Raw genomic sequence first — 17,004 nt, forward strand, 5'->3', positions numbered from 1 at the left:
TTTGAGCATGAAAGAACGAACACTTCTTAAAAAATGATCTTTGTGTGTGTGTGTTGTGGGAGGGAGGAAAAGGGCAAATGCTTAAGACTGTGCCTTTCCCTTTGTTAAGGTATAACATTACACACGGTTTAACTTTGTAAAGAATCTGGGGCAGAGTACTTTCTAGGAACAAAACAACTTGAAAATCTGACACTGGCATTTTTTGCCACAAATTGTCCAAAATTTTTTGCATAGCTGTAAGACATTTCACTTTTCAATTGCTTACATATATTAGGGCTTTAGAAAAATGATGCACACAATTTTTAGGTTTGTGTACCTGAAAGGAAAAGTATGAGACACAAACTGTTTCTACCTCATTTTGGAACTTGGTTAAACCAGTTTTGGGTGCAAAGATTTGGAGAGAAAAAATATTCTGGGGAGAACAATATAGTGGCAACCAGTATCACGCTATACAGCAGCAATAGTTCTATAATTATCTTAGAAAACCTGGAACTAGATATGCTCACCCTTATCTGCACTGAGAGTAAGAACTGAAAAGTGATGTAAAATCTTCAGAAAAGAGTCCTGTTTAGAAACTCAGGGGCAAGAGGGCCTGCCCACTTCCCCTGAAGGACCTGTTGCTATCGAAACCCACTGTAACTCTTCAGGTACAGTATCTGATTCTAGAGAGATTCTCTCTAAGGTTGGAATATGGTAAAAGAGTGGGGCTCAGGGAGAGGAGTTGAGAAAAGGTTAAAAAGAGAAGCCCCGTGGCAGTGGCAAGAGGTCATAAAAGGCGAGCCTAGTATCCCAAGAGGCAGAGCAGCAAGGTGTGAGACCCAGATCTGACGAATGAGATCCATGGAAAAAAAGAGGGTAGAATAAAGTGACAATTTATTTCTTTCTTTAAAGAAATTGAGAGGAACGGCAGCTTCCAGAAAGGAGGGGTCCTGAATTGATCACCACTGAATAGCTATTGTCTACAGATTTATATGTAATTCCTGGAGGTAACCTTTAAAGCTATTGGTTTATGACCTTTGGGGAGGAATGAGGATGTTGATCATGTGCTGTTCACATGCTTAACCACAGCCCATCAGACACTCTGTATCAGGAATTGTTACAATGAAGCTCCAACCCTGTCTGCCTACCAAGTTTCTAGCTCCTGCTCTTATTCCGGCTCTGAGTAACCCTAACTGACATTAGGGTATTTGGAAGGTGATCATCTAGCTTCTGCAGGATAGATGGGAGTGTTGACTGTGGCAGTTAGGGAAACTCTTCAGTGGGTCTATCTAGAGGACCTCAAGAATGCATCTGGGGATCCTTCTTTAGTACCACCTGAAGTTTGATTGCTTCTAGGCAAGAAGATTTCATTAAGGCATTTATTTAACATACATGAACCTGAGACCAAAAGTAAACACACCATAGCTAAGAGGACAAGTAAGAGCCATAACTATCTAAGGAGTTGTGCCCACAGTGATGTCCAAGTTACAATCTGATCAGAGTTTTGTTAAGTGGACCTGAATCTGGCCAAAATTGTTAACATAAAAATAACATTCTTCTCGAAAATACACAAGTTCTCCCAGCATGGGTGGTCAAAAGGTCCCGGGCTTGATAGTAGGACCATCCCTGCCAAAGGGTCTACCTTTTGGGTTAGTTTCTGCACCCTTCCTCTTAGCCAGCTGGGCAGGGACGTCCTGAGGTTCCTCCAACAGCTACCCCTGCTGTGCCTTCCATTCCTTATATCAAAGGTATTAATTATAGGGAGAGCTGCAGGTATTGCCCTTTTGACTATAGAATAGCTTTTAAAAATCAAGGATCTGAGGCATCTGAGTGTCCCCTGGTACTACTGAAATTTCTAGGGCTAGGTGGGCCAATGAGCAAAAGCCTGTCCAGACAGGTGGCAAGGAAATATATGCCTTATCTCCACAAATGAAAAATAGACTCTGTTCTGGCTCCAGGTTTATTTGGAATCCATACTGAAAAAACAAGGTAGGGGGTTTTTGTTGAGAGCATCTGGAGCCAGAAAGTTCTTCGGAAATTAAATCATCATCAATTTTATTCTACTTGAATAATGTATTGGCCCAAACTCCAATAATATGCTTTTTTTTTTTTTTTTGGTAGTACTGGGGATTGAACCCAGGGCCTTGTGCATGCAAAGCAGGCACTCTACCAACTAAGCTATATTCTCATCCCCAATAATATGCCTTTTTAAAAAGAATTTTTGAGAGGAAAATAGTAAAGGAGGTCAGTTCCCTTAAAAGTTCCTGAACTCCATCCTGCTGAAAGACTGGAGGTGTTAACTTTGGAACAGGAGGCTTTACAGGGAGGGGGGAAATTTAAGCTTAAGAATAAATGTTTTTTTTGTGTGTTTTTTTTTCGGGGTTTTGCATGTAATTGACTATATAGGGAAGAATTATACCCTCTGTTGTGGTGTATGTCACCTCAAATGTCCAGGAGCATATTGATGTATTTATTTTTTTTGTTTGTTTTTTTGTTTTTTTAGAGTGAGAGAGGAGAGAGAGAGAGAATTTTTAATATTTATTTTTTAGTTCTTGGCAGACACAACATCTTTGTTGGTATGTGGTGCTGAGGATCGAACCCGGGCCGCACACATGCCAGGCGAGCGCGCTACCGCTGAGCCACATCTCCAGCCCCATAGTGATGTATTTAGAAATCCCAAGACAGGTCCATCAGATGGAGTGTAAGAAGAATTTTCAAAGAAAACCGGAAATGTCAATTAGGTGTTCATATGAAGCTTACTGAGCCCAGAAAGGGTCACAGAATCATTACTGATATTAAATTATTTGGCCTGCCTCTGAAAAATCCTCCTCCCATGCTTTTTTTTTTTTTTTTTTTTTTGGTACAGGGGATTGAACTCAGGGGCACTCAACTACTGAGCCACATCCCCAGCCTTATTTTGTATTTTATTTACAGACAGGGTCTCAATGAGTTGCTTAGTGCCTTGCAGTTGCTGAGGCTGGTTTTCAACTCGAGATTCTCCTGTCTCATCCTGCCAAGCCTCTGGGACTACAGGCATGTGCCACCATGCCCAGATACTCCCATCCTTTAAAAAACAGTCTATTTCTTGATTAGGAAATTATTTTTCATATTGAATCTGAAGTGACACAGTGCAATTTAAGTTTTTCCAAGCCTCCAGAAGGGCAGGGATAATTCCAAGCGATTTTTTTTCCATATACCCAACTATCAGGTAAGTTAAAGGCAGTAGCCAAAAGTTGAATCCATCATAATACAGTTCCCATATCTACATAAAAACAGTATGATAACTATTATCCAATATCCCGACACAACCATACATTTTCACACCTATTCCAAGAATCAAGAGCAACTTATGTTAGTCCTACTCCCAAGAGCAGTTATCCAATTATCATTTATCAGACCCCAAATTCTCAAGGGCACTGCTACTTATATCTCTTTCTCTGAACAGAAGTTTGAAATCCTCCAGTGGCTCACAGGAGTACTAGTTGGTGTCTTTTTCTCCCTGGGGATGCTTACCTTTAGGATTTTCTGCTGGTTCTCCAACCACTTTAACTGCTGTCAGAAAAACCAGGATTACTTGTGAGGGCCCTCCCTGGGCCTAAAGATGGAGAGAGAGGGGAGAGACTTGACCAATACTAAATCTCTAGGACTGAACAGCAAAGGACCATAAGGACCAGTATTTTTCTAAGGCATGGCCCTGAAAGTTTTTGTAAGGTATTTTAGAATTTGGCTAGGGCTGGTATGTCCTGTATTTGTGCTATTTCTTTGTAAAGCAAAAAGTCATTATTGGAGCGGTGGAGGGCGGGGGAAGATTGGAGGAACTTGAATTGGGCGAAGGGGGCATGGGGGCAGGAAGGATGGTGGAATGAGATGAACATCATTACCCTAGATACATGTGGTGTGACTTTACATCTTGTACAACCAGAGAAATGAAAAGTTCTGCTCCATTTGTGTACAAAGAATAAAACTACATTCTGCTATCATGTATAAATAATTAGAACAAATTTTTTAAAAAGTCATTAGGGAGGAATGGTAATCCAGGTAACATTTCATTGGGGCTTAAGCCTAAAGTCTATGGTGTGTTCCTGATTAGTAGTAAGGCTACAGGAAACATGGTAGGCTACAGGAAGTGGGTTTCTTAAGCTAATTTTCTAAGGTATCTTTTGAAGATATTGTTGGTCTTTTCCACCTTTCCTAATGACGTGGGCCTCCAGGCACAATGCAAATGTTATTGCAAACCAAGGTGCTATAGATACACTTTGAGTGACAGTTGCCTTGAAGGACAGGTCCTTGTAACTCTGTCAACTTCTGGGAAGTCCAAACCTGGGAATGACTTCAGAGACCAGGATTTTTAATACTTCTAAGGACTTTTCCATTCTGCAAGGGAAGGCTTCCACCCAACTGGTGAAAGTGTCTACCCAGACCAGGAGATACTGCATGCCTCTTGATTTTGGAGTAAGTGAAATCTAGCTGCCAGTTTTCCTAAGGATATTTACCTTTATGTTGTATGCCTAAGGGAACTATCTTTTTATTGAGGAGATTGTTCTTTTGACAAATTTCACAGACTTAGTGATCTGGTGAATCTGAGATTTTTGCCTGTGAATAGCTTTTGTACCATGTGATGAGTTTTGTCTATGCTCAAATGAAAAGATTGGTGGAAGGCTTTAATGAACTCTCACTGATTGGCCTCTGATATGACTTTCCTATTTGTTTGCTACCATCCTTAGGGGTAAGGAGAGTATTCTTGTGAGAGGGCCCACTCTTTATAAGTTCAGAGTATTGAGGCTGCATCTCTAAGAGTATTCCCGGATCACAGGTGCCTCTATTGTTCTTACAGTTAGCCATTCCTTGGCTGCAGCTGTAGCAGCCTGATCAGCTAGTTTGTTGCCTTCCTTTGTGATGACCCCTACAATATTTTACAGGGACTTCAAATTGACAGAAAAAGCATTTGTCAATTTCATTATGGTATTTAACAGGAGATCCATTAGTTGTAAAAAAAAAAAAAAAAAAAAAGACTCAGGCTGGGGTTGGGGCTCAGTGGTAGAGCGCTTCCCTGGCACATGTGAGGCACTGGGTTGAATCCTCAGCACCGCATAAAAATAAAGGTATTTTGTCCACCTACAACTAAAAAAATACATATTAAAAAAAAAAAAAGAATCTCTCTTTCCAAAAGCAGCATGGGTATAAAGAACTAAAAAGGTATACTTGGAATTTGTGTATATATTAACACTTTTATTCTTTGCAAATTTCTACAATTCTTGGTGAGAGCTATGAGTTTTGCACACTGAGCATTGGCACCTGGTGAGAGGACTGAGCTTTCAATAGTCAGTTGCCTCTAAGGTGAACACTATATATCCTGCCTTATGAACCCTCAGCTCCATAAAGGAACTTACACCTGTAAAAAAGAACTAGGTCAGGAGTTTCTAGGGGGGTGTCTTTTAAGTCTTCCCTAGCAGCATAGGTTTGGAGTACTACTTGTTCACAGTTGTGTTCAGTTTCCTTTTCCTAAGGAAGAAAGATGGCTGTCCCTACAAAGGGACAGGTTTTTAATTGGACAGCTGATTCTTCAAGTAATAGCACTTTGGTACCTGAGAGCCAAAGACTCCCTTTGTCCTCTAGGAGTCTTGTCACATTATGGGGAGTAAGTACAGTTAAATCTCTTCCTAACATCATTAATTTGGCAGTCTTGGGGATTAGAAGTGCCACTGGTGTTACTGCCCACAAGCAGGTTGGCCATCCTTTGGCACCTAAGTCCAATTCTTTGATCAAGTATCTCACGGGTGGTTGTATGGGTTCTGTTCTTGAGTCAGAATTGCTAATGCTTTCCCATGTCTTCCATAGACATGTAAATAAAAAGTCTGTGCAGTGGGGAAGCTCAAAGCAGGTGCTTGAAGTAGTGCCTTTTTAAGTTGGTCAATGACCTGTTCAGGTTCCCATTCCCAAAGATGGGTATTTGAGCTTTGAGTGTTTTTTTTTTTTTTAATTAACTGATAGAGAGGACGGGCTATCTGCCCCATACCCTGGAATCCGTAGTCTACAAAACCCTGTTTTACTCACAGCTCTCTTAGTTGCTTCAGAGTCCTAGGCAGTGGGAAAGTGGAAATAGGTTTAATCCTTTCCTCTCCTGATATTCAACACTAATCCCAGGTATTTGACAGACACTTGGCAAAGCTGGGCTTTAGACTTCGAGACCTTGTATCCTTTTCTGCCAGAATATTAAGTAATGCTTTGGTATTTCTGTGTGAGATTTCATCTGAAGAAGCACAGAGGAGAAGGTCATCCACATAGTGAAATGACCTCTGTGGATGGCTGAACTGGAAAAAATCCTGAGCTAGGGCTTGTCCAAACAAGTGTGGGCTATCTCTAAACCATTAGGGTTAAATAATCCAAGTGAACTAAGTAGACTGGTCAGAGGGGCTCTTTAAATGCAAAACAAGGCATCTTTTAAATCTAACATTGAGAACCTTTCAGAGTCCTCTGGAATTTGAGATAATAAAGTATAAGAATTAAGGATTACTGAGCAAATGGGGACCATGGCTTCATTTACCAACCAAAAGTCTTATACTAATCTCCATTTCCCATTGGGCTTTTGTACCCCCAAAACAGGAGTACTGCAAGGGCTACTGCAAAATTCAGAAGGCCATGTATTCTTAAGTTATCTATTACAGTTTATAACCCCTTCTTTGTTTCTGGTTTTAAGACAAACTGTTTCTGATGTGGGAAGGAGATGGGACCCTTATATGGATTTTAACAAAAGTTGTTCTTCTCTTCCTATTTTGCCCATGCTTCTGGATTAATATTAGTCTCCATCAATGCTAGACAGAAAGTTCCTCCTGGTGCCATGAGAATGGATGGATACACACAGACTAAAATGTCCTTCCCCAATAAAAGGGCTGAGCTCTCAGGTGTGATTAAGAAAGTAAACATAAAAAGAATGCCATCCCATTTATAGCAGAGGGGTCTTGAGAAGCTTCTGGTAAGAGGTCTTCCAGACATTCCTTTTACAGTTACAAGAGTGTTGAGACAAGACCAGGACTTGAAAACAGGGCAGAAACATGGACTTCAAGTCCAAAGGGAAACTAATTTCCTCTCCCTCTATGGTCTTGGTCACTCAAGGTTCCCTTATGGACATGATGGTTCAAGAAAGGGGAGTCAATGAGAGATGCCCTGGGCCTCCTCAGTCCGGCTGCTGGACCATCAATGAAGTGTCTGAATTAGGGGACCTTCACCTCTAGGTACAACCAACTTCCAATAGTCCCCCTTGCAAACAGTACAAGGTTTGGGAAGGTGGTCCCCCACCCTTGACTTCCATGGTCAACCCTACTTGAAGTATCCTTCCTGTCCACAACCAAAGCAAGTAGAGGTAGGCTTCCTTTCTCCTGAGCCTCACTTTGAGTTGACCTACTCTGTTGTAGTCACTAGAGCCACTATCTTTCAAAAAGTTCTGTTCCTCCTTCATTTTAAGTTTCCTCCTGATCTCTATTGTAAAAAAATCTTACTGGCTATTTTAAGAAGATTTTCCTGAGTATTGTCAGGTTCTAAGGGAACTCTCTGGGGTATCCTTTTGATGTCTGAAGCTGACTAGGTTATAAAGTGATCCCTTAAGATCAATTGGCCCCCCACAGACTCTGGGGTCATGCTGGTATATTTGCTGGTATCGGAGCCTCCCTAAGTGTTTCTAGGAAAGCAGAAGGGGTCTACCTGAGCAACCTGAGATAACTTAGAGTAACCTAAAGGCTTAGTGTAAGTCCTCCTGAGCCCTTCTATAATACAGGAGCTGAAAATGTTTCTTTCAAGTCCTCTCTGGAACAGTTAGGATCCCAGTGGGGATCATCTTGGGGCACTGCTTGTCTTCCCTCAGGGAAGTGTTCATTTCCTTGGCCAGTCAGGAAATCCCTGTTCCCATTGGTTGCATATATTTCATCCCCCACACACCTCAGCAGCCTGTAGGGCTGCCATCTTTTCATCTGGAGTCAGGGGTTCATTGAGAAGCCACAAAACATCTTTCCATGCCAGGTCAAAAGTTTGAGTTAGTCTCTGAAAAAACTCAAAACAGCTGTCAGGGTCATCTGAAATGTTCCCTAAGTCAGTCTTTGTCTGCTTTAAACCATGTAAAGAGAAGGGAACATTCTCTTTACATGCACTGTGGTAGGTCTCCCATCTAGGCCCATACCTGCTTCTTACAAAGGCAGAAGGGAGGAATAAATACGGGGTGTTATCTTAGGGGCCTTGGGCATCTTTGGGGTCCCTGATAGGAAGGGCAGTTACATGGTGTATTATTCTTTTTTAAAAGGGAGATGTCCTTCCATGATTTGGTCCTAAAGTGAGAACAGCAAGAAGTACCATATCTATGTAGCATTTGTTTTTACATAATTTGGGGTTGTCCCTTAAGGCAAAGAAGGCCTGCACATAAGGGACTTCAGACCCTTTATGTTCTTGTTTGCAAAACAGGTCTAACTGTAAAATGGTGTTATAGTTGATATTTCCCTCTGGAGGCCATTTTCCCCATACTCCAGGTTATGCTCACACGAGGCTCCTGTACAGAAAAATATCAGGCGTTTCTTTTTTACAGTTTGTGGGTCAATCTGATCTCAACTATTTAAGATACATTCTAAGGGTGTGTGGTCAGTAGAGGGAGTAATTCCCATCTGTAAATCAAAAAGGGAAGGACAAGATGTCCCATTATTCCTTTTGTCTCCCAACCAAGGCGTCCCCTGGTGTTCCTCCCCTTTCTCATGAGTGAGCAAGGTAAAGGAAGGTAGCCTATCAAACTGGTCACTCTTACCGATGTGGCCCTGAATCCTGTAATTCCCTGTCTGTCATGATAAACTTTGACCTACCTGTGTTCGGACTACCACTAGCTGAAAGACTTCTAGAGGGAGAACCAGTATGAAGGTTACTCAAGGGTTTCTTTAAGGGCAAACCTCAGTCCACTGACACACACCAAAACCCAACACCTCATGCATCAAATCAACAAGGTCTTCTCAAAATACCAATATGGTCCCATCAAGATAATCTCCTGCATCTACCAGGCCCTCACTACTCAGGCAAACCAAATCTCAAAAGAATCAGAGCCCACATCTGTTCAAAAGTCCCCAAATGACTACCACATAACTGGGTGAACAAAACAACCATCATTCTAGGCCACCACAATGCAGGCAACACACCAAATATATGCAACCAGAGATACACATCTGAGAATCAAACATGCTCACTTGAGAGCCCCATCCAAACACCACTGCGGAAGTCCACAAAATGAAAGTCCATTCAGACTTAACACAGGTAAGGCAACCATCTTGCCTGTACCAGCCCATTAGAGCCTCAACTTCACAAACCCATCAACACTCAGATAAAACTCCTGGACAAACATATCCAACCCCTAGATGTATATACGCATCCAGCCAAACACACCTAGGACATTGACCATACTGCAACAACCCAAAACATAGGCATCTGTTCAACCAGTCATGAAGCAAACATTTAAAAGACCCCAAAACAAGTATAATTCCAACCTTCCAAGCCCCAGCCTCCAAAGCAACAAAAGCCCATGAGACACACACAAAAAATTGTCCTGACAATTAACAGCAGACCAAGGCTCCAAGAAACACTGCCATCCAACAAAGAACTAGATCCTTTCCTGTACCAGCACACCAAAACTTGACCCCATAAAAATCTCAATGTTAACCAACTGTACTAATTATAGCCAATTAAATCACATACACAAAATTTTTGAGTATTTACCTTCCACAAACCATCCACAACTTTCTTAAACATTCTATAGCTTCTTTACATCCTTAGTTTTGTCCTTATCATATAATATACTTTCTCTTCAACTTTTCATAGCAAAATATATCTCCATGCCTATAACTTTCTTTTATCTCTTTCCTTCTTGGTGATCCTTTCATATCCTGAAATAATACTTATGAAATTCCCAAACATTACTCCCTTCCACAACACAAAGCGCATTAATAATAAAACAGCCCAAACTCCCACATTCCCTGCCTTTTTCCACAGCCTGGACAATGTTCTGATAATGTTCTGAGTAATATCCCCAATTAAGGAGAACATACAATTGGGTCCCTTCTACTAGAAGAGATGCATGCTTATTTGACTATGATTAGCTTGAATTATATCTTTCATCCTAGGGTCTAGCCTAGGAGCTGTTAAGAGAATTGAGGCAAAAAAAAAAAAAAAAAAAAAAAAAAAAAAAAAAAAAAACCTGCAAAATTGGTGCCTATCTCAGAAGTAATTACCAAGGATATGATTGGGGTTCCAGCTCAAGGACTTGAAAACTCCCAATAGCCTTGATGGGGGGGAGGGGGCTGAGAGCAAGAGATTGATTTTTAGCAGAGGAGTAGAGAAAGAGACAGATTGCTCAGTTCATGGTCTGCGAATTAATGAGTTGCCTCTTTTCCAAAGACTTCAGATCAACCAAGTCTTCATATCTGAATCCAATCTGCATGGAGTGTAAGTGCCCTCCACCATGGAGCAGAATCTATCAGAAAGTGAAAGAAGCAGAAACTTGAACAAATAGGTTGACCTGGTTCCTGTTCCACAGAGAGAAGCTGAAGTAGAGCTTGACCAACATTCTTCCCTCCAGACAGAGGGGATTGAGTAAACCTCCTCCAATAAGCCTGTACCCAAGTCTTTAGACCAGCCACGAAGCTACTAGTTTTGTCAGTGCATTTTACTCACCCTTCCCAGGAGCCCCAAGGAGTCCCCAAATCTGAGACATCCAGCAGCAAGATGTAGGTTCTTTGTCTCGAGGATTCAAAGAATGAGACCCACGGACAATAGAGGGTAAAGAGACAGAATATATTTCTTTCTTTAAACAGAGAGGAAGTGCAGCTCCCATAAGGGAGAGGTCCCAAATGGGTCCCTGCATAGCTACTGTCTATTGGTTTATGTTATTGCTGGAGGTGACCTATAAAGCTATTGGTTGATGACGTTTGAGAAGGGGAGTTTCTTCATCCAACCAGAGTGAGACACTCAGTGACCTTGGGGGGGGGGGGCCTCCAATCAGGATGTTGATCAGGTGGTATTCAGGAGCTTGTTCACCAGTTATTTGGCCCCTCAGATACTTTGTACACTGGATGTTGCAACGGAGGTCTTCCCCCTCGGCAATCAAGTTTCTAGCTCCTGCTCCCAGCCCCAGCACAAATTCGAAAACATTTAGAACAATGTTGTGCGCACCAGAGTCACATTATATTCTGCTTCGCTCCCTCCCTGGTGGGAAACAAACCACCCTTTGTGAGTTCCTATATAAGGAAAATGAGCTGGAATTTCATCCCATCAATTATAAACTGAATGTCATTACTTTGTAAAACTCAAGTCTTGACTTACGCCAGCAGTTCCCAAACTCTTCAAAATTACCTGGGCATCTTTAAAAAAGAAAAAGAAAACTACGTTGTGCTTTAATTGGCCTGGGATGCAATTTGGGCATGCCAGAGTTTTAAAACTTCCCAGTGATTCTCCTGTGCAGCCAAGTTTGGAAACTACTTACTATGTTAAAGGATTTGCTAGGTGACGGGGAGTATTTTCAAAATAAATCGAAAAAACAAATATCTCCTTTGGTCTTTTTGAAACTAATAATAGAATTAAGATAGTTTTCTCCAAGCAGGCACAGACAATAGGTTGCTTGATAAATAGGAATGAATCCCCAGCAAACTCTAACAAAACTTTCTTTGAGATTGTAAGACAAAGCAGCATAAGACTTTTCTTCCCAACAGAGCAAACATCCTTCTCACCAAAACACCAAACTTCTACATCTATCTTAACAGTGAATGAACTACAAATGCCACTCTGAACTTGGGAGGACGCTCTCCTAGCACCAGAGGGAAATCAATCCCCGCAATCGCCCACCATCTCTCGCCGAGGTCCTGCGAGGACCAGAGCTGGGCAAGCCTTGGGTGTTGGTCTGAAGCACCCAGCCACACACCTGTCCCCCTAGACCCTGCAGGCAGCGCCTCAATAAAAGTTACTTGGGGGAAGTTTGCTCCGGTTCCCAACTGTGTGCCTCTCCGGGCGAGGGGGTGCGGCCGCCTCCCCGCCGCCCCACCTGCAAGGCTCCAAGATTTCCTGGCCGCGCCCCCTCCTAGGACCTGTTCCCCCACCCTGAACCTGAGCCCCCTCCAGAGTGGAGCACCCAACTGGCTGGAGCCCGGGCGGGTTCGCCTCGCCCTTCCGTGCGGTCGCTGGGCTGCAAGCAGCCGGCCCTGCCCCTGGCGCGGGGCGCCCCACCTAGAGCGCCCTCGGGAAGCCCGTCGGTACGGCCAGCGCCTCTCGAACGGGAGCGAGAGTCCCAGGAGCCCATGCATGCCTTGGCTCGAGGTGGGCCGACAACCCGATGCCCCCGGCCGGGCCCCGCCACAGTTGGACACTCTGGCCGGCGGCCGGGCGCGCGCCTCTGACCGGGCGGTCCAGCGCTGCGCACGCGCGGAGGTGCCCGCCCGCTCGCCCGCGGCGCCCTCACTCACCGCCCAAGCTCCTCGTCGCCTCGGGCGTCGTCGCCGCTAGCCACCTCGGCCCGGTGCCGGCTTCTCTGGCTCCGGCCGGGGCACTCGGGGATCTAGCGCCCGGCGGGCTCGGCGAGCACCCGCACGCAGGGCACGCTCCCCGGGACCGCGCGCGCGCGCCCGTGCGCCGGGAGGAGGCGGGGCGACGCGCCCGTAGGAAGCCCTGGATACAGAGCATGCGCAGTGCCTGCTTCTTCCTAAGGTCGGAGGAGTGGGCGGGGATCCTGGACCAGTGCAAGGGAGAAAGGTGGAGGGGAGTCAGCTCTCTTCCTTCATAGGAAGGCGTCTTCCTCCTTTTTTCCCTAATTTCTGTTGTCTTCCCTGGTTCGTGTCACAGTTAATGTATCAAACATTTATTGAGCACCTACAGAGGCAGGATAGGGCATCCTCCTGCAAGGGGGGATAGATTGTATTTGACTTTGGGACTCTTTTTAGACACTGATTTCAGTGCTTTTTGAACAGATGAATAGAGATCATGCATTACCTAAAACTGCGAACTTTAATCCCACTCAAACGATCTGGAAACTTCACTGAGAACTTCACTGAGAAAGGAAAGGATAAGCAGAAGCGGAATCAGCAGTTAAGTTCATCTGGCTAGAAAGATGAACACAAAGGCATTAATTAGCAAAATGGGCAAAGAATGTGTGAACCCATGAGTCCTCTTGGGAGCAAGTTTAGTCCGACTATGGTTGACAGTGAAGGGTTGAAAGGCTGGAAAGGTAGTTGAAGCTCATCTGGAAATCATTTTTAACGCTTAGTTCAAGACTAAATGCAGAGTTGGGGAATATAAAGTGAAGACTAAAGACTCAAAATGCCACAATATATTGGAATATACTATTGTCATGGTTATAAGTAGTAGAGCCTTAAGTTCAATTGTTTGCATCAAGAACGGAAATGATGGAAAAGTTTCTGGATTGTGAAGGACAAGGTGACTTAGTTTTTGTAACTCCTCTTTTTACAGAGTTGTCTATCATGACAAGCATACATCCCATTAGAAGAGATGGTCATCTTTGGTTAATGTTTATATCAGTGGCTAAAAGACACCTCTAAAATATACAGCCATGGTCACTAAATGCTTCTTTTAGCATGAGTTTGTCTCTAAAAGAGCATATTTCTGCTTAATTGAAAAACCATTACTTCCACAAACATCTGGGCTTTGGAAAACAAAAACCACTTTTATACAGTCCAGATGCCCCATAATAAACTGTCTATTAGTATCCAAATATCTCTGAGTCCTTTACTGTGCTCATCTATAACATAGGATTATAACATTTAACTTGTATAATGGTGATTTTTTTGTGTTAATTTGGCTAATGCATGGTACCCAGATGGTCAAATGTTATTCTAGATGTTTTTTTAATAAATGTATGCTTAATCTCATCTGAGATTAACATTTAAATCAATAGACTTTGAGTAAAGCATGTTACCCTCTATAATTCATGTGAGACTCATTCAAACTAATTGAAGGCTGTAAAAGGAAAGACAATCTCCCCAAAGCAAGAAAGAATTCTTCCAGCAGACACAGTCTCTAGAATACAAGTCTCTCCTGGGTTTCTGGTCTGACAGCCTAACCTGCAATTGCCTAGATTGCCCAAGTATATGGACTAATTCCTTAAAATAATCTCTCTATATATAGACAGACATATTCTAAAGAATGTATATGGATATACATATATATGTACATATAAATATACATACATATATATTAAATATGTATATAAAATACGTGTATCAATATACATTTATGTGTATCTAGAATATGTATTTTTACACACACATACATACATATCTCCTTTAGAATATGTATGTAGATATATACCCTTTAGATATATATTTGTCTACATACATATTCTATATATTGAGAGAATATATATACGAATATATAAACATATATTTATCTCAGGAGAAACAGGATTATATTCTTAGAATACGTATACAGATACATATTCCTTAAAAACCACATACACATGTTGTAGTTTGGATCCCTTAATGTCTTCCAAAGGCTCACTGTTGGAGTCTTGATTCTCAGCTGGTGAATCTATTGGGATGTGGTGGAAAATTTAGGAGGTAGGAACTAGTTGGAGGAAGTGGGTCACTAGTGGCATGACTTTGAAGGATGTATTTTCTCCCTAGAACCTTCCTCACTCTCACAATTTCTCTATCTATCTATCTATCTATCTATCTATCTATCATCTATCTATCTATCTCTATCTCTATCTCTATCTCTCTCTCTGCTTCCTGGCCACCCTAAGGTAAGCAGTCTGACCACACATTCTTGGCACCATGATTTTCTGCTTTGCTTCAGCTCATAGCAATAGAGCCAGGTGACCATGAAACCTCTTAAATAAAAATTTAAATCAGTATAAATCTTTCCTCTTCTGAGCTGATTTTCTCAGGTGTTTTGTCACCAATGATGGAAAGCTGTGTAATGCACATCTATATGTAACATATATGTATCTGTTACACACATCCATATTAAAAAAAAAAACAGCAGGTCCAAAATGGAGTCATTCATACTAAAGTTCCACATCAACACACCAAAACCTGAGCTATTTACTTATATGATGTGACCTTCTGAGAAATTGGGATGGAGATAAAAGCCAAATCCAATTGAGCCAAGAAGATTTTGTTACACCCCTATAAGAAAGTAACCTTGAAACAACCAGTCCTCTATTTGTTCCTTGTTCCTTCTTTTTCTACCAATAGTACTCACCCATTCTGATTAGCACCTTGGAGCGCCTTTCTGTTTCAAAGGCTGGTTGCTGCTCAGTTCATGAATCGCTGACAAAAGACAATCGAATCTTTGAAACTCAATTTGTGGAAATTTTTTTCTTTGGTGCATATGTATAAAAAAAAATACATTCTTTGGGCCCTGTTTCTATGGAGAACACTGGCAATTTTACCTTGGAAGTTTATTTAAAAATATGTAAATTAATTCTGATCTGTAAAACAAGCATTATAATCTTTAACTTGTAGGTTAGGGAAAATGAAATAAAAGTGGGTAAAGCACCCAGTTCATAGCAGGGTCTGAATAAATGGCAACGACTATTATTTGTGAATGAACAGTGAAGGCAATAACTGAAGAGAAGGGAGAGGGCATTATGAAAGCATTTTCTCAGTTCACGTACAATATATATGTAAAAAAATAAATGTATGTCTCTAGCTCTAGCAAACTAAAAAGATGATACATATGTATGTTTTGACCACTTGCAAATAAATTACCTAGTGAGCCATTGTAACAGTGGTCCACTTTCTACTTTGAATGTAGCCCTTGCTGCTCAGCCACCTGACTTACTTTTAAGAAGACATGTTTCTCTTCCTCTTTCCCTCCTCCCTAGTCTCTCCCCATCCCTAATCTCAGGGGAAACAGGATTATCTTTCTTCCCCAACATAGGCAGAGCTATCCATCCTTGAGAACTCACCTACCACAGAAAGGAAATAATTCAGACTTGGGGATGGTACCAGAAGGTCTCAGAAATTATTATCTCCTGAATTAACCAGTGAATTACGACTCAGAGAACACATGGAATGTAGCCTTTCAATCACCTCTTTAAAAATCCCCCTGTTCTTGCTGATGGGCAGAATCACAGCCTCTGGGACAGGAGTCCCCTGTGTTTTTGCTTTGCTAGCAAAGCAATAATTTTTTTTTCCCTTTTTCTCAAACTCATGTCCTCATTATTGGATTGGCATCAGGGACTAGGAACCAGCTTTCTATAACATAATTAACCTAAAGATAGAGCATAGCTATACTCTAAAACACCAAACATGCAAAGCAGAGATGTGAATCACTTCTGAACATTTTATTCTAATTCAAGTTCCAGTTCAATTCACTCTACTTGCTTCTAGGAAGGAAAAACCTAAGAAAAGCTTACTTTTGAAATAACTCTCAATCTCCACAGAAGAGTTGCATGATGCAGCATTCAATCCATTTCAGTGTGTTTATAGAATCCCTTCTGAGGAAGCCTATAGCTATAGAGAATATGCAAAACAAATGGTTAAAATATTCCATTTTTCCTAAAAATATCACTATTTATTATATGCTAAGCAATGTTCTTGTTCTCAGGAAATTTATCAAATGGCCTAAGGGAAAAACATAACAACAAGTAACCATAACTATAATTTAAGGCAGAATTGGACAAGTGCCATAAGAGGAATATGAAGGATTTGGTCAAATGTACTTCATGTAGATAGGAGCTGGGAGCTCACTCTCCTGATTATGGCTCCACTGTGGTTCTCAACTTTGCATATTTGGGTTTGATGAAAACCAATGAACCACACCAGAACTTTTTAAAAAGTTTTGAGCAAAGTTGATAAATATAAGTTAGCTTTCTCATTCCTCTGACATTTACTTTTGAGCTCAGAGAATATCAGAAGAGAGAGTAAGACAGGAGAGGCACAACCCATTCAGATCTAAAAGCTTTCTTTTGTTCTCTCTCTCTTTGTGACTTTGGCTATTACATTTAAAGGAAATTTAAGTTTAGAGTAAAAATAATTGATAATAAACTTCATGTCT

General features: G+C 41.7%; 1 protein-coding gene across 1 annotated transcript in view; it reads right to left on the bottom strand.

Annotated features, from left to right (window-relative positions):
* The window catches only part of Btbd3 (BTB domain containing 3), a 41,809-nt gene extending 29,247 nt beyond the window's left edge, over positions 1–12,562 (bottom strand). The window contains exon 1 of the mRNA XM_026385843.2: positions 12,453–12,562. The gene's annotated coding sequence lies outside the window, so the exon portion shown is untranslated. The remainder of the gene's footprint in view (positions 1–12,452) is intronic.
* Between the last annotated feature and the right edge of the window lie 4,442 nt (positions 12,563–17,004).

The sequence above is a fragment of the Urocitellus parryii genome, chromosome 6, assembly GCF_045843805.1.
Source record: "Urocitellus parryii isolate mUroPar1 chromosome 6, mUroPar1.hap1, whole genome shotgun sequence".
Classification (NCBI taxonomy): domain Eukaryota; kingdom Metazoa; phylum Chordata; class Mammalia; order Rodentia; family Sciuridae; genus Urocitellus; species Urocitellus parryii.